General features: G+C 40.3%; 1 pseudogene; it reads left to right on the plus strand.

The window, feature by feature from the left end:
- Positions 1–1,611: 1,611 nt before the first annotated feature.
- LOC143656843 (eukaryotic translation initiation factor 4B pseudogene) lies at positions 1,612–24,146 on the plus strand (annotated as a pseudogene).
- Positions 24,147–24,164: the final 18 nt, after the last annotated feature.

Here is a 24,164-nt window from a genome sequence, read left to right on the forward strand (position 1 = left end):
AGACACCGTCTTTCATGTCATCCAATGCTTATTAGTTCAAAGTTCACAAGATAAATTTCTACCAGCTTAATATAGATATGGAGGGTTTCTTTTAGAAATATTCACATATACATGGGGTTAGAATGCACACATTTTCTTGCTCTGACAGCTGAGAGAGCCTAGAAGCAGAGACACCCAACACACACACCTAGTGCTCAGATCTTGATTTCTAGAAAGGAACCAGGCCTCCTTGGAAAAGTGGTTGATTTGAGGGCTGGAGAAGGAAATAAGGTGAACAGTGCGTGAAAGGATGTGCTCAAACAAGAGAAAACAAAACAACCTTATAATGACAGTGTAATGCCAAAGAGACACAGGAGCCAACCTAGAGAGCTCCCAGAGGCCAACGCTGGCATGATCTGAGCAAGGACATAGAGTAGAAGGGGATTATAACCGAACGAGTTATAAACGAGTCCAAACTGATATAAATGACTGAATAAATACATGAATGGGAGAGAGAAACAAATCTCCCATGCAGAATGACTGATGGAGGAGGGGAGCATAACTTTCCAATCCTTAAGTGTGGGTGGCACATAGTGACTTCCTCCCACGTGTAAACACTATGGAAAGGGGGGCAGAGGAGTAACTCAACAGTGGAGAAACCTGTCAAACACAACCTCAGCCAGGAGGTCAAGGTAAGTCATGGGGAGAGTATGTGCCCTTGAGATGATGTGATGACGATGGCACTTTAACCCTGTGGTTTTCATACCGCCCCCCCCCCCCCCAAATAAACCAAGTCTACTCACAAGAAAGCATCAGATAAATCCTAATTGAAGGACATTCTACAATATATCTGACCAGTATTCCTCAAACCTGTCAAGGTCAGCAAAAACAAGAAAAGCCTGAGAAACTGCCACAGCCAAGATTTGCCTAGGGAGATAGGACAACTAAGTAGAATGTGGGAACCTGGATGGGATCCTGCAACAGAAAAAGAGCACTAGGGGAAAACAAAGGAAATGAGAATAAAGAATGGCCTTTGGTTCATAGTAAGTTTCAATATTGGTTCATTAACTATAAAGAATGTACCATACTCATGGAAGATGTAAATAATAATAGGGGAAGCTGGGTGTGAGCTGTATGGGAACTCTGCAATTTTTCTGTAACTCTAAAAATGTTTTGAAAGTAAAAGTTCCTTCAAACAAACAAACAAACAAACAAACAAACAAACATCGCCTCCATGTCTCAGGCCTGTGTTCAGAGGGGAATCTTGCATTGCAGCCTGCCAGGAACACACTTGGGTTCTGAGCACCATCTCAGGAGCAGAATTCAGACAAGCTCATGACGCTGTTTAAAAAGAAGGTGTTGCTCTTACCTGACCAAGATGTCGAAATGTGACCTTTCACTCAATCCCAGGGGAAGTCTGTGTAACAGGGAATTACTGTAATTCAGCCTGAGTGGAGAGACTCCTTAGAGAAAAGAACATCACTTCACTCAGAAGGAAGCAGGTACATCCACACTCTCACCTTTCCAAGGGAAAAGCCAGCACCACCACCTGGAAGCATCTGCGGCAGGTTGGCAGGGCCTTCACCTGCCTTTCCCTCCGAGTGAGGTTCCGACGAGGGCGATGAGGCCCAAATGAAGGCAACCGTGGATCAGACCTCAGCGGGCACCAGGTTGAATGCAGAAGCCCAGCCTGGGGTAGGGGCAGTGAAGGGCCTTGAGGAAGACAACGTCATCGAAGGACAAGCAGAGCCATGTGGGCAGGAGGTGGCCGCGTCACTCAGCCTTCTAACCCTTCACAAGATCCACACATCCCAAATGTTAGGTGAAATTGCAGTCTTTAAAATGTAGACAACTCAGTCAACTTATTTAGTTTTTAAAGAAAATACCATACAGGCTAGATAAAAACACACCAGCTCCTGTTCTGTTGGTGGGTCAACAGCTGGTGATCTCTGAGAAAGGAAAACTGTCCTGACAGGTCTCTGAGTTTCAGAATTTTTAATTTAAAACCTAGGAAGGTGCAACAAGAGGGGTGGGAGAATGTGATATACAGCTACCCTGCCCAGCATGTTGACTGCTAGCTATGCCAGTATTTAAATTTAAGTTTCATTTACAAATGGACTTCTTCAGCACACGAGTCACATTTTAAGGGCTTAATAGCCTTTTCCATCATTGTGGAAAGTTCTATTTGATGGTGCTGCTAAATATAAAGGATATTTTGGGGTAATCGGCAAAATTGGGATAGACTGTGTATTTGATAACACCATTGTATCAATGCTCATTTTCTTAATTTTGATACTTGCAATGTAATTATGTGGAATGATGTCCTTTTTCTCAGGAAAAACACATTGATGTGTCCAGGGGCTTAAGGGACATGATGTCTGCAATTTACTCTCATACAGTTCAGAAACAAATACGTGTGTATATGAAGAGGGAAAACGATAAAGAAAATTTGGCAAATGACAACTGATGACTGTGGTATGATTCTTGCAACTTTTCTGTAAATTTGAAAGTATTTCAAAATAAAAAATAATAATAGAAATAAAAAGAGAGCAATAGAAAAACCTCAGGAAAGACAAGAAAGCTAGGAAGTTGACTTTAATGAATCCCTAAGAATGTAGCCTAAGGAATGGTCCCATTTCAGAACATGCTTCAGAGGGTTTGACTTTATCTGTCACCATCGTCATCCCCATCCATTCCCTTGGTGGCCCTCAGAACTCTCACTGCCCTCACTTTGTCTTCTTACTTATATTCCAGCAGTTTCCTAACTGAATCCAGGCTGACGTTTTGCTACACCTCTTCTTCTTTTTTTTTAATTTTATTTTTTTAATACCAAAAAAAAAAACAAAAACAAAGCAAATGCAAACATTCCTATTTTGATCATTCTGTTCTACATATATAATCAGTAATTCAAAATATCATCACATAGTTGCATATTCATCATCATAATCATTTCTTGGAACATTTGCATCTATTCAGAAAAAGAAATAAAATGAAAACAGAAAAAAATTTATACACACATACCCCTTACCCCTCCCTTTCATCGATCACTAGCATTTCAAACTAAATTTATTTTAACATTTGTTCCCCCTATTATTTATTTTTATTCCATATGTTCCACTCATCTGTTGACAAGGTAGATGCAAGGAGCATCAGACACAAGGTTTTCACAATCACACAGTCACACTGTGAAAGCTATATCATTGTTCAATCATCATTAAGAAACATGGCTACTGGAACACAGCACTACATTTTCAGGCAGTTCCCTCCAGCCTCTCCACTACATCTTGAACAACAAGGTGATGTCTACTTAATGCGTAAGAATAACCTCCAGGATAACCTCTCGACTGTTTGGAATCTTTCAGCCATTGACACTTTGTCTCATTTCACTCTTGCTCCTTTTGGTGGAGAAGGTTTTCTCAATCCCTTGATGCTGAGTCTCAGCTCATTCTAGGATTTCTGTCCCACATTGCCAAGAAGGTTCACACCCCTGGGAGTCATGTCTCATGTAGACAGGGGGAGGGTGGTGAGTTTGCTTGTTGTGTTGGCTGGAGAGAGGGGCCACATCTGAGCAACAAAAGAGGCTCTCTTGGGAGTGACTCTTAGGCCTAATTTTAAGTAGGCTTGACCTATATCATTCAGTGTTTTAACATAATTGTGTTATAGTTAGGCTACACCTCTTCTTGCTCTAAATAAGGCGTGGCTCACCTCTTCAGCCGATTCCCAGATCTGATCCCCAGGCCCTCAGCTCTCGATGTCCCACCTGGGACACAGTTAATTTAACAGCCCACATCCTCAGCTGTAACTCCAGTAGTTTTCATACACTGATTGCAATTGGTTAGCTCACCTAGGAAGGGCTCTCCTCACCACTTATTCATTAGGATTATTCTCTAAGAGCTTTTGTAAATTGTTTGTTTTGATATCTTTATATACAATTTTACTTAAATGCACACAAATGATGATATACATGTATTTAACTTCAGTACAATTGTTCTTTCTCTCTTTTGCTTGCCCTTTCCTCCCCTCCCCTCCCCTTTCCCCAGCACTGACCTTGCTTCCTTTGGCGTCTACACAAGGAAGCAAGTCCTGCCACTCACCTCTGTGGCACTGCCCACAAGCCCCCAGCCTTGGCCATATCCAGGTGTCTGTCCCAGCCCCCCCCCCCCCCCCACCCAGGGAAGATGGCCAGGCACTGGGGGGCATCTCTGTAAGCCTTTTAAAACAGGAGCACCTTATTGTCATTAATCTTGATTAAGTAGTTAGGACATTGGAGGTCACAGTGGCCAGAGAACCAGTGGGATATTTTAATTAAATTCAGCAAACATTTCTTGAGCATCTACCTTTGGGTTCAGGCACTCTGCCAGGCGCTGCTGATATAAACACATCAGTAAGACCTTGCCATTGAGGAGCTCCCAGGCAGCAAAGAACAGAGAATGTGATAAACGCCGTTTTTGTTAGCAGTGTAGGGGTATGCTGGATGTGATGTGAGAAGCATGAGCTCATCTGGGGGGAGGGGCCCTGTCTTCACTGCAACATGCTCTGTCGCCTAGTATAATTTCTGACATCATAAACCTAGCACCTATTGATGGACACTGCTCAAACTTTTATCTCACGTGTAACTAGCTTCTATTGTACTCTCAAGCCACCAAACGTGCTGCAACTCCCAACTAGAATGCAGTTTCAAGTTCGACTAGTTTGAGATCAAAATAAAGGATCCAAAACAGGAATGTGCCTGCTCCCAAAAGCTCTTCCTGTGTAGATAGAAATAGTTTATTGTTCCAGCTCTTTCCTCTTTCGTGAGAGATCATCAGTTGTCTTTTCAAGCAGTTCCCATCTTTTCTCAGTGTGTTCTGTTAGCTCCCTCCCCACATCCTCTCTCAGGCTTTGAAATTTATGGATAATTCAATACATCTTCCCTGGGTGTACAAGAAGCACCTTGCATGTGACATTAGATAAAATGCTCAAGGCCGGCATGTGCATTTTCCACACCAGCACAGCCAGCAATGAATTAACTACACCACCAAGTGACTGTACCTACATAAATACATTCCAATAAACCCAAATTAAATGTATCCCAAGCTTAATGTTCCTTAGCAGAATTTCCAAAAATGGCTTGGACACTCCAATATCCATAGTTAATGGGGAAGAGAAGTAAGAAAGGAAAGATACAGGCATCTTAACCTACTGCAGTAAAAAAAAATCTTACTTTTGTAAAATAAGCAAAAACATATGATTTTGTGACCATTGACTGGGCCCCTCCCAGGATCCATCAGGGCAAATGAGGGGCTTTGAAGGTCAAGCTTCCGTCCTTCACAGTAAATCCACCTCTGTTCACACCAAAATATTTTGAATGAGTTTCTTATAAAATTACTGATTTCCACTGAGCATTTCCTCAGAGCTTTGATTTCAGAAGCCTGTCTCTGGAGAAGACATTTCTGGGTCCTTCCTTTTCTCCAAGATAGCCAATGATTCCTCAGTTACTTATAGCTGAGTAAAGCGCCAAAATCTTTTAAGCCCACAGGGCTCAGATCAGCGTGACCAGCTATCCCAGTTTGTTCAGAACAGCCCCGTTTTAGCTCTGAGAGTCACCTTTGAGGGAAAGCCCTTTGTTCCAGGGAAAGCCGGCTGTTTGGCCAGCCCATAGCGGCTCTCAGTGGCCACGGAGAGCTGTGGTTGGGGCTGCGTCCCTGCCTGCCTTCCCAGGACAACCTTAAACATCTTGACTTTGCAAGCAAATGGGAGCCAACTATTACTGACTTTAGCAGAGAAGGAATTTATTTAAAGGATATTTTTTTCTCTCTGTTTCTTTGCCTCCAGCTTCCAGATTCAAAGCTGTGTGTGGGAATGTCTGATTTGCCAAACCAATCCATGTGTCAACAAACTAATGGTTGGGGCAGGAATGAAGCAAAAATCTGCTTGGGTAATGGGAGGTGGTCCCTACCTGCCCTCCAAACACATACAGTGGGGATTTCCCCTAATTTAGGAATGGGGCTCAGATGCTTGGCATCCAAAGTAACTCAGAAGTCAAAGATTAAGAGTTATTGTAGAAAACCCAGAAAAATCCACAACAAAATTACTAGAGCTAATAAATGAGTACAGCAAAGTAGCAGGCTACAAGATCAACATTCAAAAATCTGTAGTTTTTCTATACACTAGTAATGAACAAGCTGAGGCGGAAATCAAGAAACGAATCCCATTTACAATCGCAACTAAAAGAATAAAATACCTAGGAATAAATTTAACCAAAGAGACAAAAAAACCTATATAAAGAAAACTACAAAAAACTGTTAAAAGAAATCACAGAAGACCTAAATAAATGGAAGGGCATACTGTGTTCATGGATTGGAAGACTAAATATAGTTAAGATGTCAATCCTACCTAAATTGATTTACAGATTCAATGCAATACCAATCAAAATCCCAACAACTTATTTTTCAGAAATAGAAAAACCAATAAGCAAATTTATCTGGAAGGGCAGGGTGCCCCGAATTGCTAAAAACATCTTGAGGAAAAAAAACGAAGCTGGAGGTCTCGCGCTGCCTGACTTTAAGGCATATTATGAAGCCACAGTGGTCAAAACAGCATGGTATTGGCATAAAGATAGATATATCGACCAATGGAATCGAATAGAGTGCTCAGATATAGACCCTCTCATCTATGGACATTTGATCTTTGATAAGGCAGTCAAGCCAACTCACCTGGGACAGAACAGTCTCTTCAACAAATGGTGCCTAGAGAACTGGATATCCATATGCAAAAGAATGAAAGAAGACCCATCTCTCACACCCTATACAAAAGTTAACTCAAAATGGATCAAAGATCTAAACATTAGGTCTAAGACCATAAACCAGTTAGAGGAAAATGTTGGGAGATATCTTATGGATCTTACAACTGGAGGTGGTTTTATGGACCTTAAACCTAAAGCAAGAACACTGAAGAAGGAAATAAATAAATGGGAGCTCCTCAAAATTAAACACTTTTGTGCATCAAAGAACTTCATCAAGAAAGTAGAAAGACAGCCTACACAATGGGAGACAATATTTGGAAACGACATATCAGATAAAGGTCTAGTATCCAGAATTTATAAAGAGATTGTTCAACTCAACAACAAAAAGACAGCCAACCCAATTACAAAATGGGAAAAAGACTTAAACAGACACCTACCAGAAGAAGAAATACGGATGGCCAAGAGGCACATGAAGAGATGCTCAATGTCCCTGGCCATTAGAGAAATGCAAATCAAAACCACAATGAGATATCATCTCACACCCACCAGAATGGCCATTATCAACAAAACAGAAAATGACAAGTGCTGGAGAGGATGCGGAGAAAGAGGCACACTTATCCACTGTTGGTGGGAATGTCAAAGGGTGCAACCACTGTGGAAGGCAGTTTGGCGGTTCCTCAAAAAGCTGAATATAGAATTGCCATACGACCCAGTAATACCATTGCTAGGTATCTACTCAAAGGACTTAAGGGCAAAGACACAAACGGACATTTGCACACCAATGTTTATAGCAGCGTTATTTACAATTGCAAAGAGATGGAAACAGCCAAAATCTCCATCAACAGAAGAGTGGCTAAACAAACTGTGGTATATACATACGATGGAATATTATGCAGCTTTAAGACAAGATAAACTTATGAACCATGTAATAACATGGATGGACCTAGAGAATATTATGCTGAGTGAGACCAGCCAAAAACTAAAGGACAAATACTGTATGGTCCCACTGATGTGAACGGACATTCGAGAATAAACTTGAAATATGTCATTGGTAACAGAGTTCAGCGGGAGTTAGAAACAGGGTAAGACAATGGGTAATTGAAGCTGAAGGGATACAGACTGTGCAACAGGACTAGATACAAAAACTCAAAAATGGACAGCACAATAATACCTAATTGTAAAGTAATCATGTTAAAATACTGAATGAAGCTGCATCTGAGCTATAGGGTTTTTTTTGTTTTTGTTTGCTTGTTGGTTTGTTTGTTGTTGTTGTTTTTTACTACTATTACTACTTTTATTTCTTTTCTTTATATTAACATTTTATATATTTTTCTGTTGTGTTGCTAGTTCCTCTAAACCGATGCAAATGTACTAAGAAACAATGATCATGCATCTATGTGATGATGTTAAGAATTACTGAGTACATATGTAGAATGGTATGATTTCTAAATGTTGTGTTAATTTCTTTTTTTTTCTTTTTTTTCTTTCCGTTAATAAAAAAAAAAAAAAAAAAAGAGTTATTGTTGCCAGGGCGCATGGGTAGCTCAGCGGTAGAATTATTACCTGCCACGAGGGAGACCTGGGTTTGATTACTGGCCCATGCATGCCAAAAACAAAAAAACAGAAAACAAAAAATCTCAACGAATGGCGCTGTGATAATGGGATATTCACATAGAAGAAGGCTGAAATGTGGCCAGCACAATATATAAAAATAATAATAATCAAGAGTCAATGTTGTACATGAATCAAGCATAAACAACTGAAGGGTAGAGAGTGAGAGGCAAGTTGTGTGCTTGGAGGTTGACCAGAGCAGGTTTACAGAAAACCGACAAAGAACTTATAATTTCAGGATAATGCAGGTCTGTTTGACTGATGGAGGGCAGCTGGGTCATGGAAAGATGAGATATTCTAATCTTAAAATTCTCAAAGGCATGAAGGCAGGGACACTGAGATAGTCAAGGGCCATATATGGAAAATAAATGAGATATTTTGTTGTATTTCAGAGGCCTGCTAAATTGCTTGGAGGTATTAGTTAAGGATTTTGTCCCTAGTTTATAGGGATAGGATAACAGGGGAGGTCAGAGAGGGGAAATTACATTTTTCTTTCCAAGAGAAGTAGGTGTTCCATATTTTTACTACTTTGAGTTGGTCAGTTTCTCCCCCAGCTTACTTCAGAAGCATTAGCTGAAGTAATAACCTATTTTGCTGTTTTTCCAAACTCATCTTGTTTTATTTATTTAATCTATTTTCACATCCCAAAGTCCTTTGTTTGCAAAGTCCTCAGTGCATAATTGTGTGGGTCTATTTCTATTTGTGGCTATTTTGTTGTAATGATAAGTCACTAGATGGTTTCCAGAATGCAGAATTGAGTAAAAATCTCCAAGGCTTCCCAGTGGCAACTTAAACTCGAGTTCCACCTCAACTTTCTTAGCTCAGTGCTTTCTTCTAGCTGCCTTTCCACCTTTTACCATTTACACGAAACCACTTTCTCCAATACACAGTGTAGGTTTTCTTCTGACTCTCTGTGGGGACAACATATGGTTGCTTTCCTGTTGGACTGTACCCCTCTCCTCCTCATCATTTGAAATCCCACCTGTCCTTTATGTTCCAGCTTTGTTTCCTCTTCCTGAGCCTTGTTCTTGTCCTTCTGGGTGGAAGTAAACTTTCTAGCCTCTGAACCCTCAAAGAAATTCATTTTATGTAACAGCTGGGGTCTGCTGGCTCCTGGAAATCTAGACCTTGCTAACTTTCTACACCAGCAGCATTGGCCTCACCTGTGAGTCTATTAGAAATGCAGAATCTTGGTCCCATCCCAAATCTGCTAAAACAGAATCTGTGATTTAGTAAGATCCCCAGGTGATTTCTATGCACCTTATAATTCTAGAAGCACTACTCACTGGTTCTCAACCTTGTCTGCACATTGGAACCCTTTGGGAAACTTTAAAACCTACTTGTGCAGGGACCTACCCCGAGATATTCTGATTTAGTTTGGGGTGCAGTTGGACACTGGGAGTTCTAAAAGCTCCCCAAGTGATTCTGATATACAGCAAACTTTGAGAACCACGGGCCAAGTTAGGATCATTCCAACACTTGTTTCATCACCCATGAAATTCCAAAGCCTCCATGAGATTTCTATTTTGAATTTCTGGCTTGAGCAGGGGTGGGGATGTGGAAATTGGCTCACCCTCTCCTCTTCCTATGAGCGCCTCCCTCAGAGCACCGGTTGTCTCTGTTCACACTGCATCAGCTCGGCTACTTCTTTGAGTCTCTGCCTCACCCCCAGCCAAAGAAAATAACTATTTGCATAAGGCATCTGTGAGTGTAGCTGGCTGATGATCCGGGAATGTGGGTGAAGCAGGGGAGGAGTTTATATAGCAGCAATCTAACCACCCTCCGAGAGGAATTCTGTTTTCCGTGGTTGCGCAGGTTTGAAGCTGTTCTGTAGCCCAGAAACGTCCATAAGCTTTTAACCCACTCCTGGGCGTGCAGACCTGTTGTGGGTGGGATCTTCTGATTAGGTTGTTTCAATTGAGATGTGACCCACCCAATTCAAGGTGGGTCGTAATCCTTTACTGGAGTCCTTTATGAAAGGATAAGAGTCAGAAAAAGCCCAAAGAACTCAGAGAGTAACACCCACATTTTAGAGAGAAAAGCCTGGAGGTGCTAAGAGAACCACAGAAGCTCAGAGAGGAAGCCACTGGAACCAGGAGCTGAAAGCAACGAAACCCAGGAGCGATGGAACTGAAGATGCTGTCTATGAGCATTGCTGTCTGATAGAGGAACCCCAGATGCCAGTGGCTGTTTTTCAGAAAAGGTAGTATCCTGTTAATGCCATAACTGGGACATTTTCATGGCCTTAGAACTATAAATTCATAAGCTAATAAATCCCTATTGTAAAAGCCAACGTATTTCTGGAAATTGCATTCCGACAGCTTTAACAAATCAAAACAGTGGTCAAGACAAAAAGAAAAGTCTCTTCATTATATATATATCTATCTGCACATATATTTATGTGCACAGTAACTCTGCCTTGATTTTATAGTTCTTTGCATATATCTCTTAGCTAGACTCTAAACTCCCTGAGTGCAGGGACTGTGCCTTGTTAATGACAGTGTGCCCCAGTTCTTAGCTGGTACTGGTGCTCTACAAATGAGTACAGAAAACTGAATGAATATTTCAGGGTTTAAAAATTAATGCCTTTTGTGAGAGGAATTGTGCTTTAGGCCTAAAATTAACCTTCAGAGAGAGTATTTCAGATACCTAGGCTATATAAAGCAGATCTCATGGCATGGGTAGGGTTAAACAACGGGAATTTATTCACTCATGGTTTTCAGGCTGGAAAAATATCCAAATCAAGGCATCACTTTGGTGCTGCTTTCTTTATGAAGACTGGCTGCCGGCAATCCTTAGCTCCTCTGCTATGTGACAAGGCACATGGCAGTGTTTACTGTGTCTCCCTTCTCTTTTTTGATTTCAGCTTCTTGCTTCCATGGCTCTCTCTTTCTCTCTGTATTTCATTCTTTCATAAAGGACTCTAGTAATAGGTTTGAGACCCATCCGATTGAGGTGGGTCACACCTTGAGTGAAGTAGCTCATCAAAAGGTCCTACTAGAATGGGCTTACACCTATAGGAATGGACAAGACTTAAAAACAAGTTTTTCTGGGGTACAAGCAGCTTCAAAACACCACAGACAGTTAAAACTTCTCAGGGGCAGGAGCAGAGGGATGAGGTTCCTGACAGTGGAGAAGTAAAGCATAGATTAGGAATAGATAAATATTTAAACCTGCACTGTCAAAAATAGTGCTATATGTAGCACCATATAGCTCTTGAATGAGGCTGGTCCAAACTGAAATGTGCTGCAAGAGTCCAATGCACACCAGATTTTGGAGACTTAGAGTGAAGAAAAAGAATATAACACATCTCACGAATAGGTTTTTAATATTGATTACATTGAAATATTATATTAAAATCTCTGTCATCTGTTTCTGTTTACTCTTTGAATGTGGCTACTAGAAAATTTAAAATCATATATGTGAAAAAAAAATTTAACATATGTGGCTCACATTACATTTTGTAATGTGCTGCTTTGACCACTGTGGTCTCAGAGAGAAATGGGCAAAGCTGAAGGTGGAAGGGGTCTGACCTGGGACAGGCTGTGTGACAGGCTCTGGCCAAACCCCAACCACCAACCTGTTTCATCTCCATTCTACAGAGGACAGAGTTGAGGTTCACAAAGGCTAACTATCCAGTCCCAAGTGCCACACTTAGTGAGAAGAGTTTTTACTAAAATTTACGTCTATTATATTCTAAAGTCTACAGTCAGCTCTCTCTGCAGGAGAGGAAATCTCCTGGGCAGAAGGTCTGAACAGATATACACAAGAACTGTTAAAGGAGTGAGAGGATGTTTAGCTTGGAGAAGAGATCTCAGGAAAGACACATGAGTACCATCTTCAAATACCTGGTGGTGCATCAGTGATGAGATTGGTTTTCTGTGGCTCCAAGGGATAAGAGTAGAATCATTTCAAAGAAGTTGTAAGGAGAAATATTTCTGTTCAGACTGAGGGAGAATTTTCCAGCAGTCTGAGCTGCTCAAATCTTGCTATTCTGGAGGGCAATGAGGCGAGGTGCCAGAGAAGATCAAGCAAAGGCTTTCTTTTTTTTTTTTTTTAACATGGGTAGGCACCGGGAAAGCAAAGACTTTTGACACTTGGCAAAGCTCCCAAACACTATGATACCATGCGGTCATTCCCACAGAAAACTGTTCTGTCAAGTAGCTGCATTAGGATCATTTGGATGTTACTCAAAATAAACATTCTAGGTTCCACCCCAGTCCAACAGAATCCAGATCTCACAGGCGTAAGGACAAATGATTTCTATTTGACCAAGCGCCTTCCATTATTCTGATGTGCAGCCAGTTTTCAGAGTCACTGCCACCTAGAGGACATTTAGGCATCCACTGAATGGTTGCCCCAGATGACTTTTCACATCTCTTCATGTCAGATAAGATTTGCCGACAAAATTACGGTGAGGAAAGTCGGCAAGATGACTCTTTCCTGATCTGGCCTGTTTATTATTTGATGGGAGGATTTCTTTGGCCAAAACAGTAAAAAACGCTAGAGGCACATATTAATCAAGATGAATTAAATTTTACTTCTTCTGCTGCTTTTTTTTAAACCTTTGGTGAGATAAGAATTTAGTGGGAGGGGCAAGATAAAGGAAGAAATATTTTCTCAACTTTTCTGGCTAATAGAGATGGCAAGTTTTCGTGCTCATTGCCCTGAACCAATTCCAGGCCTTTCATAAAAGCCAGCTTGGAGCTTTGGGTTGGTCTGCTACAGATGAGGATACCAAAGGACTGCAAAATTCAGCCCATGGAAAGAGATTATGCTAACAATTTCCAAGGGAGTGGCTTTTACAACCTTTATTCTTAAAACACCAGTGACTAAAAGAAACAAGGGCCAAGCCCGATCAGGTTGAGGTACTGCTGAGGGCCCAGGGGGACCCAGACTGACTTGGAAAATGTGGCCGATGCAAAGCCAACTGCAGCAAACTGAGAATTAGAAAAGGGGCATTTATTACCGAGAAAGAAAGCTGTGGTATTCAGTGTGAATAGAAAAAGGAATCCTGAAGGACTGAATTTGGTGTCCCAGAATAGCTGAATCATCAAAGCCAGGTGTTGCACGTTTTCTTCTTGGCCACGGTGGGAACTGAGGAGAAAGTAAAAGAGACTCCCCTCTCCAAAAAGAAAATGAAATTGTTGCCTCTTTGCCCGGAAAGATAGAGCAAAGTTTGTCGTTCTGCTGCCTTTTTCTTTAAAGGATTGCCCGATGGATGAATTCAACTCTAGAAATTAGCAAAAGTGGCTGACAGAGGTCAGGTAAAAGACAATGTGGTAGTAAATGTCTTTGTTTAAGTTTGAGCCAATAGCTACTCAGTCAGGAAAAGCCATGATGTAGAGTAGGCAGTTACCAGTTTCAGGTTTTCTATTTCTCCCCCCAAGACATCATTTTGTACTTTGTTCCACTCAGCTATTAAACATGGTCTTTCGAGAACAATGTCTGATTTTAGGACACATAGAACCCCCCCCTTTTTTTCCTAGAACTTCAATGAAATCACTTGCCTCCATTTCTAGCTCATCATATTTCTGGCACAGTTGTAACAATGGTTTTATCATTCCTTTCTAGGATAATTTGATTCCAATCCTCATAGCCCATTCTAGTTCTACATCCTGATGACCTCATTCTAGATATGAGAGGGAACTACAGTCATTTCAGACTTTTATCTGTACTTCTTGTACAGCTCAGAGAATTTGATGACATCTGGAAAGAACGGGGACTAGTTCAGGTATGCAGTCAATAACAAATGCTCCTGAAGATTTCCATACTAGGATTTCTATTGGGAATTCAGAGAAAGCCAACATAGTATGACTTTTCTTTTTTTTGTAAGGAAGTGGTTCTCAAAGTGACATCTCTAGTGCCTGTGAGATAACCCCAAAATGCAATTCTTTTCATCACCTTTCAATTTTATATACCACTGAGGACCACTTATGGGTAATTTATAAATTTAAAATTAGCACCATACTAATTACAGAGGGCACAAATTTATCCTCTCCTAGGTGATCTGACTATGATGATCTTGGCATGCCTGCCATGCTCCTTCTCACATAGCACACAGAAAGTTCGATAAGGCTGTGAGCTCATCAGTGCATCAATTCACATGTTGGCTTTAGTGTATAGTGATGCACTTTGAAGCAACAGAATTTTCTACCTGAACAGGTAGATCAAATATGAATTAACTGCAGGCAGCTACAGCTAAATAAAGTGTAGAAATTTATACACAAAGTAACAATTCTTTGTTATTACCTAGTTAATTCTTCCACTGGGAAGCTGAAATGGGTCTGAATTGCTAGTCTAAAATAATGGGATGTAGGAAAAGGAGAACAAGTTTTTTGGAATCAGACCAACCTATTTCAGCCCTGTAACTACTCAAGGCAGCAGGTCATTGCTGCATAAGGGATGCGTGGCAGAGGGTTCCATGGGGCTGAAATCCAGCCTGCACTCTGCCAGGCTGTGTCTACTCTGGAAGGAGGGGTAGAGGATGTCTTTTTTTTTTTTCTATTTTTAAAATTGTATAATATAACATATATACAAAGCAAAGAAAGAAAGAAGCAATAGTTTTGTTTTTTTTTTTTTGCATGGGTAGGCACCGAAGCAATAGTTTTTAAAGCACTCTTCAGCAAGTGGTTATAGGAGAGATCCCAGAGTTTGTCATGGGCTACCATACCATCCTCTCAGATATTTCCTTCTAGCTGCTCCAGAATATAGGAGGCTAGAAGGAATAAATATTTCTTTTATCATCACAATTGACTTTTTTTCTTTTTTGTAAAAAATAACATATATACAAAACAACAATAAATTTCAAAGCACAGCACAACAATTAGTTTTAGAACAGATTTCAGAGTTTGGTATGGATTACAACTCCACAGTTTTAGCAGCTACAATTCTAGCTGCTCTAAGATACTGAAGACTAAAAGAATATCAGTATAATGATTTAGCAATCATACTCATTTATTAAACCCTACCTTCTCTGTATAACTCCACCATCATCTTTGATCATTCTATCTTACTCTTTAGGGGTGTTTGGGCTATGGTCATTTTAACTTTTTCATGTTGGAAGGGGCTGTCACTAATACAGGGTAGGAAGATGGAACTAGCTGATGTTCTGGAGTGGCTGGGCCCTCTAGGTTTCAGGACTTATCTGGTCCTAGAGGATGTCTTTTTAATCTAATGTTTGAGAAGGCATACAGGCAGCTGCAGCTCTGGTAGTGCATATTAGTTTCACTGTGAACTTGGAAATGCCTATTCTCTCTGAATTTCATGTTCCTGGTCTGCAATTGTAGAATGGCAATTCCTACCTTGCAGGATGGTTGTAGAAGTAATGAGATCATGTATGCACATGAACACATTGGAGCACATTAACAATTGCTCAGCAAATGTGAACCCCTCTAAAGGTCATGGTCTACTCCTAGCTCTGACCCCCAATGGTTGTGAATTGGGGTAAAAGTGATTTCTCTTCTCTGAGCATCTGTTTTCTAGAATGTCCTCTGAACATTCTTTAAATAGTGTGGCAACGCAAAGAGGTCAAGCTCTTTGGAGACAGACATTCTTAAGTGTTAATTGTGTTACCCACTTGGAGTAAAGTCATTTAACTTTCTGTTTAATTTAATAATTTAGTTTTTGTGATGTTGAGCAAGTTATTTAACTCCTCTGGGTCTCTAGTTTTCTAATCTTTAAAATGGGTACAAGGCAAAGCTTATTCCAAAATGCTACTAAGGGGTGGGCCACGGTGGCTCAGCAGGCAGAGTTCCTGCCTGCCATGCCAGAGACCCGGCTTTGATTCCTGGTGCCTGCCATGCAAAAAAAAAAAAAAAAAAAAAAAAAGCTACTAAGAAGAAAAAATGAGTTAATAAGTTCAAGGCCAGAACTATGCCGTGCACATTTTAGGTGTTAAGCAAATTTGAGTCCTTTTCTCCCACACCCCCAACCCTTCCTAATCTAATTCTTTCTTTCTTTAACATTTACTAAACCCAATCAGAAGTGTAGTCCTCACCTTCTTCAGTGCATTTTCCTTAAGCCAAAAAATTACTTAACACTTCTTGCATAAATTTAAATTAAATTAAATAACTGCTTCATAGACTTACTGCATCTCAACAACTGTGTGGATAAACTAGGTAGAAGAGGTAGGGAACCCAGAGACCATGCAAAGTACACTTAGGGTTTGGGACGTGATAGCCACGGCTCTGTGTTTCAGCGATATTAGGATGGCTGGTTATCCAAGTGGAAAAAATAAAATAAAATCAGATCCCCACCTCCTCCACCATATGGAAATAAATTCCTGATGGGACTGAAGAACTATACGTGAATAAACCAAAAACTGTGAGATAGTTTTGTAATAACCTTAGGGACAGGCAAGGATTTCTTAGACATGACACCAAAAAGCAGAACTCAAATTTAAAAATGGATACATCTGAGTTCATCAAAATGAAAAACACTTGTACTATAACAGTTGTCATAAGAGTGTTAAAAGACCATTGACAGGCTAGGCGAAGATATCTGCAACCAATCAAACGTATGAAGGATTAGATTCAGAATATACAAAGAACTACAAATTAGTAAGAAAAAAGACAACCCGATAGAAAAATAGCAAAGGACAGGAACAAACAATGTGCCTGAGAGGACATCTGGATGGTTAAAAAAATATGCGCTCAACCTCCCCACTCATTGGGGAAATGAAAGTTAAAACCACAAAGAGCGCCCATCAGATTAGCAGAAATCAAAAGGTTGACAAAACGGAGGCTTTGCGAGGAGGTGGGAAAACAGGAGCTCTCCTACCCTGCTATTGGGAGTGTGAATTTGTTTACCACTTGGCAGAGCAATTTGGCAATACCCTGGAAAGGTGGACCCAGCTGCACTCTATGGAGGAGTTTGGAAACTGTTTGGAAACAACCTAAAGGGCCATCAAGATGGGAAGGAATCTTATACTGAGGAAAGTTCATGCGGCGAAATTATAGGGAAGCTAAGAGGAATGAACTCAGTCTATACATACCTTTACGGTTAGTTCTCAATGCTGAGTGATAGAAGCAACTTACAGGAAAGGGTTATGTATAAAGGAAACTATATCTTTAGACTTTATTAGCTATTTCTTCTTGCACAGGGAAAAATACATTAAAATGACTAAAAAAGTAAAAAATTAATTAAAATGGGGAAATAAAAGCAACTTAGAGGAGGATGTATATGAATAGAAAATAGTAATGAAGCAATAGTGGACACTGTTTATAACACGTATGCATGTCCTTAGAGTATAAAACAAGAACTAAAAGGACATGCACTAAACTGTTGATCAGGTGTGCCTTTGGGAGGGAGGGGTGAGACTAAGTGGGGACAAAAGGGCTTTAATTTTATCTGTAACATCCTTTTGCTTTTAATTATTTTTTTTTAATAACAAAGTGTTGATATTTGTTCATTCTGGGAGGTGGGTGTGCTGATGTTTTTACTCTGTGTTTTATTTTTTTTTTAATTTCAAGCAAATAGAAAGTAGTACACAGACCTTTGGAGCTTTGAAAGTGAATGATGAAGATTAATTGAAATTTGCTTGTGGGAATTTAATTTAGAACATGTATGGATGTTTTTTTATTTCGATAACAATAAGTGCTTGGAAATCAACACTAGGAAGAGTATTTCACATCCACTAGTTTGACTCTTTTAAAAACAGGAAATTACACATGTTAGCGAGGGTGTGGAGAAACAGGAGCACTTGTTTATTGCTGGTGGGAATGTACAACAGTGCAGCCCCTGTGGAAGGCAGTTTGGTGGTTCCTCAGAAAGCTAAGGACGGCATTACCATCTAGCCCAGCAGTCCCATTTCTAGGTATCCCCAAAAGAACTGAAAGTAGGGAGTGGAACAGATATTTTCATTTTGATGTTCATAGCAGCATTATTCACAGTTGACAAAAGATGAAAGCAACTCAAGCATCCCTCAGCTGATGAAAGGATAAACAAAATGTGGTGTGTACACACAATGGAATGTTATTCAGCATTAGAAAGGAATGAGATTCTGGTTCGTGCCACCACATGGTTGAAGATGTCATGTTGAGTGAAATAAGCCAGACACAAAAGGACAAATGTGGTATGATCTCACTGACATGAAATAAGCAAACTCAGAGAGTCAGAATCTAGAATATAGGCGACGAGGGGCAGGGCTAGGTGTAGGGAATAGTGAGTTAATGCTTAAGTTGTACCGAATTTCTATGCAGGTGGATTGTAAAGTTTTGGAAATGGATGATGGTGATGGTAGCACAGCGTTGTGAGTATAATTAAAAGCACTGAATTACATATTACAAAAATCATATTAAAAAGAAAATAAGTGCTTGGAAAAAAAGAAAAAGGAAAGGAAAGGAGAAAAAGCATGGAGAGGGACAGGAAGATCCAGAGTGGTATCAGCAGAAAGACTTTTCTGCCTCTATGCCAAACAAACAATCTCATATACGTAATTAATGTTTATTTATACCAGGTAACCAAGACCCTCGCTTCCTGTAGCCTATTATCAGCTTAAGGTTTCACCTGGTTTCTCTCTCTCTTTTCCCCTGTGGTAATTGAGTCTAGGATTAAACTCACTTTTCCTTATCTCTAGGAGTTTGTGACCAGGATTTTTATAACTGCTCTTATAAAATTATCCCATTATTTACTTTACCTCAGAGTTTCTTAAAATGTCATCAATTTATATTTAACATTCTTTTATGCTGACTTACAATGAGGCTGAATGAATTTAATAATGTCTTCAATATAAAACTCCCCAATCATCAATACCCACTTTCCTTAAATGCCTACTGGGTTCCAGCGCTGGGTGCTATAAATGTAAAACACACTGGCAGGCCAGCCAAGGCGATTTTATTGTGTTATCTCTATTTATATGAAGCTCCTCTCCTTTAAAGGACCCAGGGATCTAATTATATGGTCATAGGAAGGACTTAAGTATATAATAGATCCAATAATTTGTTATTAAATACATGGATATGCTAAGTACTTGAATAGCTTAGAAGTGCCATGGAGGATGGAATTAAAGGCAGTTAAAATGAAGCCAACAGGGTTCAGGCATCTCAGAAACCACACTTGAATAATCACAGCCTTGGTACAGTATTTTATGCTTCAATACATCTGTAATTGACCAATGCTTTTTGTTTCTATGGAGTAAAATACCCAATAATAAAATCCAGAGACCAGGATCTTTGTCACATAATTACATTTCTTTAGTTCTATTATTCACATGGTTCAGAGAGATGTGTCTTGGCTGGGGGAGGGAATGCTTAATTTTATATTTTATTTTTTTGATTAAAGAAGTTGTAGGCTTATAGAAAAATCAAGCATAAAATATTGAGTTTTCATCTACCATACCAGCCTATTAGTGACATCTTGCATTAGTGTACTGCATTTGTTACAATTGATTCAAGAGCATTATTATAGTTATGGTTTATATTATAAACCATAACTATCACTTGTGGTTTGCATTAAACGTCACTGTTTGTTGGGTAAAGTCCTATGTTCTTCCCCTTTATTTGTATTTTTTGTATGCTGTATGGCAGGGTCACATTTCATTATTTTTCCATGGGAGTATCCCATTATTGCAGCACCATGTGTTGCATTTTTGTTTGTTTGCTGTTTGTTTTTTGGGAAGTGCATGGACAGGAAATGTAACTCGGGTCTCCTGCATGGCAGGCGAGAATTCTACCACTGAACTACCTCGCATCTCCTCACCCCCTTTATTTTTATTCTGGTAACATACATGCAACCTAAAGTTTCACCTTTTAACCACATTCAAACATATAATTCCAGTGGTGTTAATTATATTTACAACGGTGTGCTACAATCACCCTCATCCATTACCAAAATGTTTCCATCAATCCATATAGAAATTCTGGGGATGCTTAATTTGTTTCTCATATTTTTTTTTCAGATTACTTAATGTAAGCAACCTAACAGCTTTGCTTCTTTTTTATTCTTTTCTTCCTGAGAACAGGACAACTCCTATGGTTGTAAACCTTTTCCTATTCCCAGCATTTAGCAGGATTCCATGTATCTAATATGCAAAAAGTTACATTTTATTTATTATTGAAGAAGATGAAATTTTACTTTAGGGTGTATCTTATTTCATCTTCTTTTTGCTCATAGTGGATGTTCTTGAAGGAGAAAGTAGCGAACAATGGGGAAAGAAATATTAAAACTACTGAGAGAACATTTTAGTTCCTGGAAGCTGTCAAATGATAAAATATATTAGGGTGAACTGCTTTTAATCCACAAAGGCAGCAGTTTCATAAATATAATACATAATATGGCTATGGCTTGATTTATGTAAAAGCAAGACGCTTAGTTGTTAACTGTAATATGTTTAGCTGAGCTTCTCTGCCCTGGGCTGGGGAACCTAACAGAGCATTGGAACCATAGCTCCCTCCCTCCCTCAGCATGGCGCCTTGCCCACATAAATGGGCAACTCTTCTTGATGCATGAGGGGCCTCATACATGACCCAGTTCCCATCCCTGTGTTCTTTGGAAGGGAAGTTGAACAAGGAGACAGGACTCCTCAGAAGACGAGCATTAGGATGAAGCAGTTCTCAGCCTCAGAGCATTTTGAGATTTGCTTCAAGTCTTCTCTTACTAATAATAATGGGAGACCTGAAGTTTGCACAATGTTCACTGAAACCTGATGGCAGCAGCGACCAGGGGCTCCTGGATAATGACAGGATAATGACACCCCACCCGGTCGGCTCTTTGAGAGGCGCCTGTCCAGTCTATCTGGTGCCCGCCATGGGACTTGAGGGCTGTGGTGGTGCCCTGAAGGTCACCCAGAGGGCATGTGAAGGCAGAAGAGACTGAGACAAGCCCACGCCTACATGGCACTTCAAGGGTTTCCATCTACTTTCCATCCACTGCCCCTACTTTGAAGAGCTCTTAGACTGGACAGGTTAAGTGTCCTTGAGCTTAGCCACAGAATCCCCAAGGGGCACAGTTAGGTCTCAGACCCGGAATTCTGATTTGAAGTCACACACTTTCCCCCACACCACCCTCCACCTGAGTGCAGCAGCTTGGCCAAAGCTGGGCGGACTCTGGCTCTGGGCCATGGCTCTCTGTCCAGAGCTAGACTGCGGCTCGCTTCTGCCTGCACACGTTAGCTGGCCTTCGTATGTGGTTGGGGTAGAGGGGGTGCTGGGCTGAAGCTCTTTTTCTCCCATCTTTCTTCATTTCCTTAGCTGATGGAACAAGCTATTAGGCTGTTGGGAGTTAGCCAGACCTAGATTTTAATTCCTACACTGGTACCTACCAGCTATGAATCCGGGGGGAACTCTGTGTGTCTCAGTTCTCGCCTTTGTAAAAATGAAACTATAAATATCTCCTAAGAGATCTGTTGTGACAATAAAAAATAATTAATGTAGGCGAGTTGCTTAATATTTTTTCCTTTCCCTTCTTTGCCCTATCCCCATATGCCTCTTCTGAATATTTATATTTCTTTTCCATGTACCAAGGATAAGCGTAGCTGTATAATTTCAGTTGCTTTCTTAGACAATTTTGAATAATGAAAACCTCATTGATTTGGACTCCACTCAGCTTTGGTTGAAATTCAGCCAGGAACATTTCCTTGTTGTATCCATAGAAAAAGCATTCGCTAAACAGAAGTGTGTCGGTCAGGAGAGTCTAGACTTGTGGTGCAGTAACAAACAACCCCTCAATCTCAAAAAAAATCTTATTTCTCACTGACATGAAGTCCACTGTAGGTCAACTGATTCTCCAAGGCAACTGCTTCATTTAGTAACTCAGTGACTTCACCTGCTTTCACACTGAGGGTTCACCACCTCAATGGCAGTCTCCACACTCACTGTCAGGGGATAAGAGACTGGGGAATTGCACACAGGCTTTTTGTAGCCTCCATTGGAAAATGGTATTCTTCTACTCACACTGTATGGCTAAAACCAGTCATGTAGTCCCATCTAACACAAAGGGCCTGAGAAGCCTATTTACCAAGATCCCAGGAACAAGAAATATGAAGCAGGATTTGGTGAACATATAGCATCAACTCTTTCATAAAAGAGTAATCAGGAGTTCAGGGAGAACACACTATTTTTAAGCAGGTTTGTATTCCTAAAAATCTGCTACTTAAGTACATAAAAAAAATTAAGATACTGGAAACAACTATCATCAGCAGATGAATGTATAAATAAATTGTTGTATATCAATCTGTTGAAGGTTGCTAGCTGCCAGAATGCAACACACCAGAGATGGATTGGCTTTTAATAAAAGGGGATTTATTTTGTTAGTTCTTCAGAGGAAAGGCAGCTAACTTTCCACTGAGGTTCTTTCTTACGTAGGAAGGCACAGGATGGTCTCTGCTGGCCTTCTCTCCAGGCCTCTGGGTTCCAACAACTTTCCCCGGGGTGATTTCTTTCTACATCTCCAAAGGCCTAGGCTGAGCTGCGAGTGCTGAGATGAGGTACGCTGAGCTGCTTGGGCTGTGCTACGTTGCGCTCTCTCGTTTAATCACCAGCCAATTAAGTCAAACATCATTCATTGCAGCAGGCACACCTCCTAGCTGACTGCAGATGTTATCAGCAACAGATGAGGTTCATGTACCATTGGCTCATGTCCACAGCAACAGAACTAGATGCCTTCACCTGGCCAAGCTGACAACAGAATCTAACTATCACACTACATAATGAAATACTACTCCACAATAAAAAGATGAGCTATTGTTTATTCACAGCATGGATAAATCTCAACAAAATTATGCTGAGCAAAAGAAACTAAACAAAAATATCGGAAAATGTAGAAAGAAAAATCCATAGTAACAGAAAGCAGATCAGTGGTTGCTTGGAGTCGGGATGGAAGGAGGGATGGATTACAAAAAGACAGAAGGAAACTTTTGAGAGTAACGGAATGTAATATTGATGTGAGAATGTTTTCAGAAGTGTATACATATGCCAAAGCTGATCAAATTTACACTTATATGCGGACATCAATTATACTTCAATAAAGTTGAAAAAATTAAGATACTGATTCAAATTTATCATATTTAATCCTGAAGAACTTGTCTCTTTTGGTTTTTATCTGTATTTTAAAGCAATAAAATGGAATTTCACTTTGTGTTCTCTCTCCCTCTCCCAACATGTGGCCTCAGAGAAAAAAATAGGAAAAGGGGAAAGACTATCTTCCTAACAGACTTCCTAGCTGAGGATGGGGGAGTTTGGTGGAAAAAGCACCTATTTTCCCAATCCAGTCAGCTGAACTGATGAAACAGAGGATCTGGAAGGAGCAGTTTCAATCACCTGGCACAGTCATGAAGACGATGTGTATAGGCACCTCCAATTGACCATTCCATCCTGCCCATGGCCCCACAATTGCTAGAAACCCAGTGTGGACCTGAGCTGTCCTCCACAAATCACCACACTACACTACTTTTCTAGGGAACCTGCCCTATGATAAGATAGAAACTCCGTTAAGGGTTTCTTTACAGGACTCAATATCAGTACATGCATTTATCACATGAACTAAAAGATCCAGAGAGGTTGAAAGGATTTGATAATACTGGAGTGTGAGGACCTGGATTCCCTGCTCAGTGCCCTGAGCTGGAGAATTTAAGTGACTGTTGCTGACCAAGCACAGGATAAAGACAATGATGGTTGTTCTTTTGGCTGAGATAAAAATTGGGATTCTGTTAAAACAGATACAAACTGGAGGGCATGTCCTATCACAAATTGCTGTGATGACTAGAAGAGGTGATGACAGCTTTGAAGATGAGTATCACAATTGTTATGATTCATACTGGTATTGAGATGGCTATCGTGATGGCTATCATGAGGATATCAAGATGGGTATTGTGAGGGTATTGAGAGGGTGTTGAGATAGGTATTGTGAGGGT

This window comes from Tamandua tetradactyla, chromosome 15, assembly GCF_023851605.1.
Source record: "Tamandua tetradactyla isolate mTamTet1 chromosome 15, mTamTet1.pri, whole genome shotgun sequence".
Taxonomy (NCBI): Eukaryota; Metazoa; Chordata; class Mammalia; order Pilosa; family Myrmecophagidae; genus Tamandua; species Tamandua tetradactyla.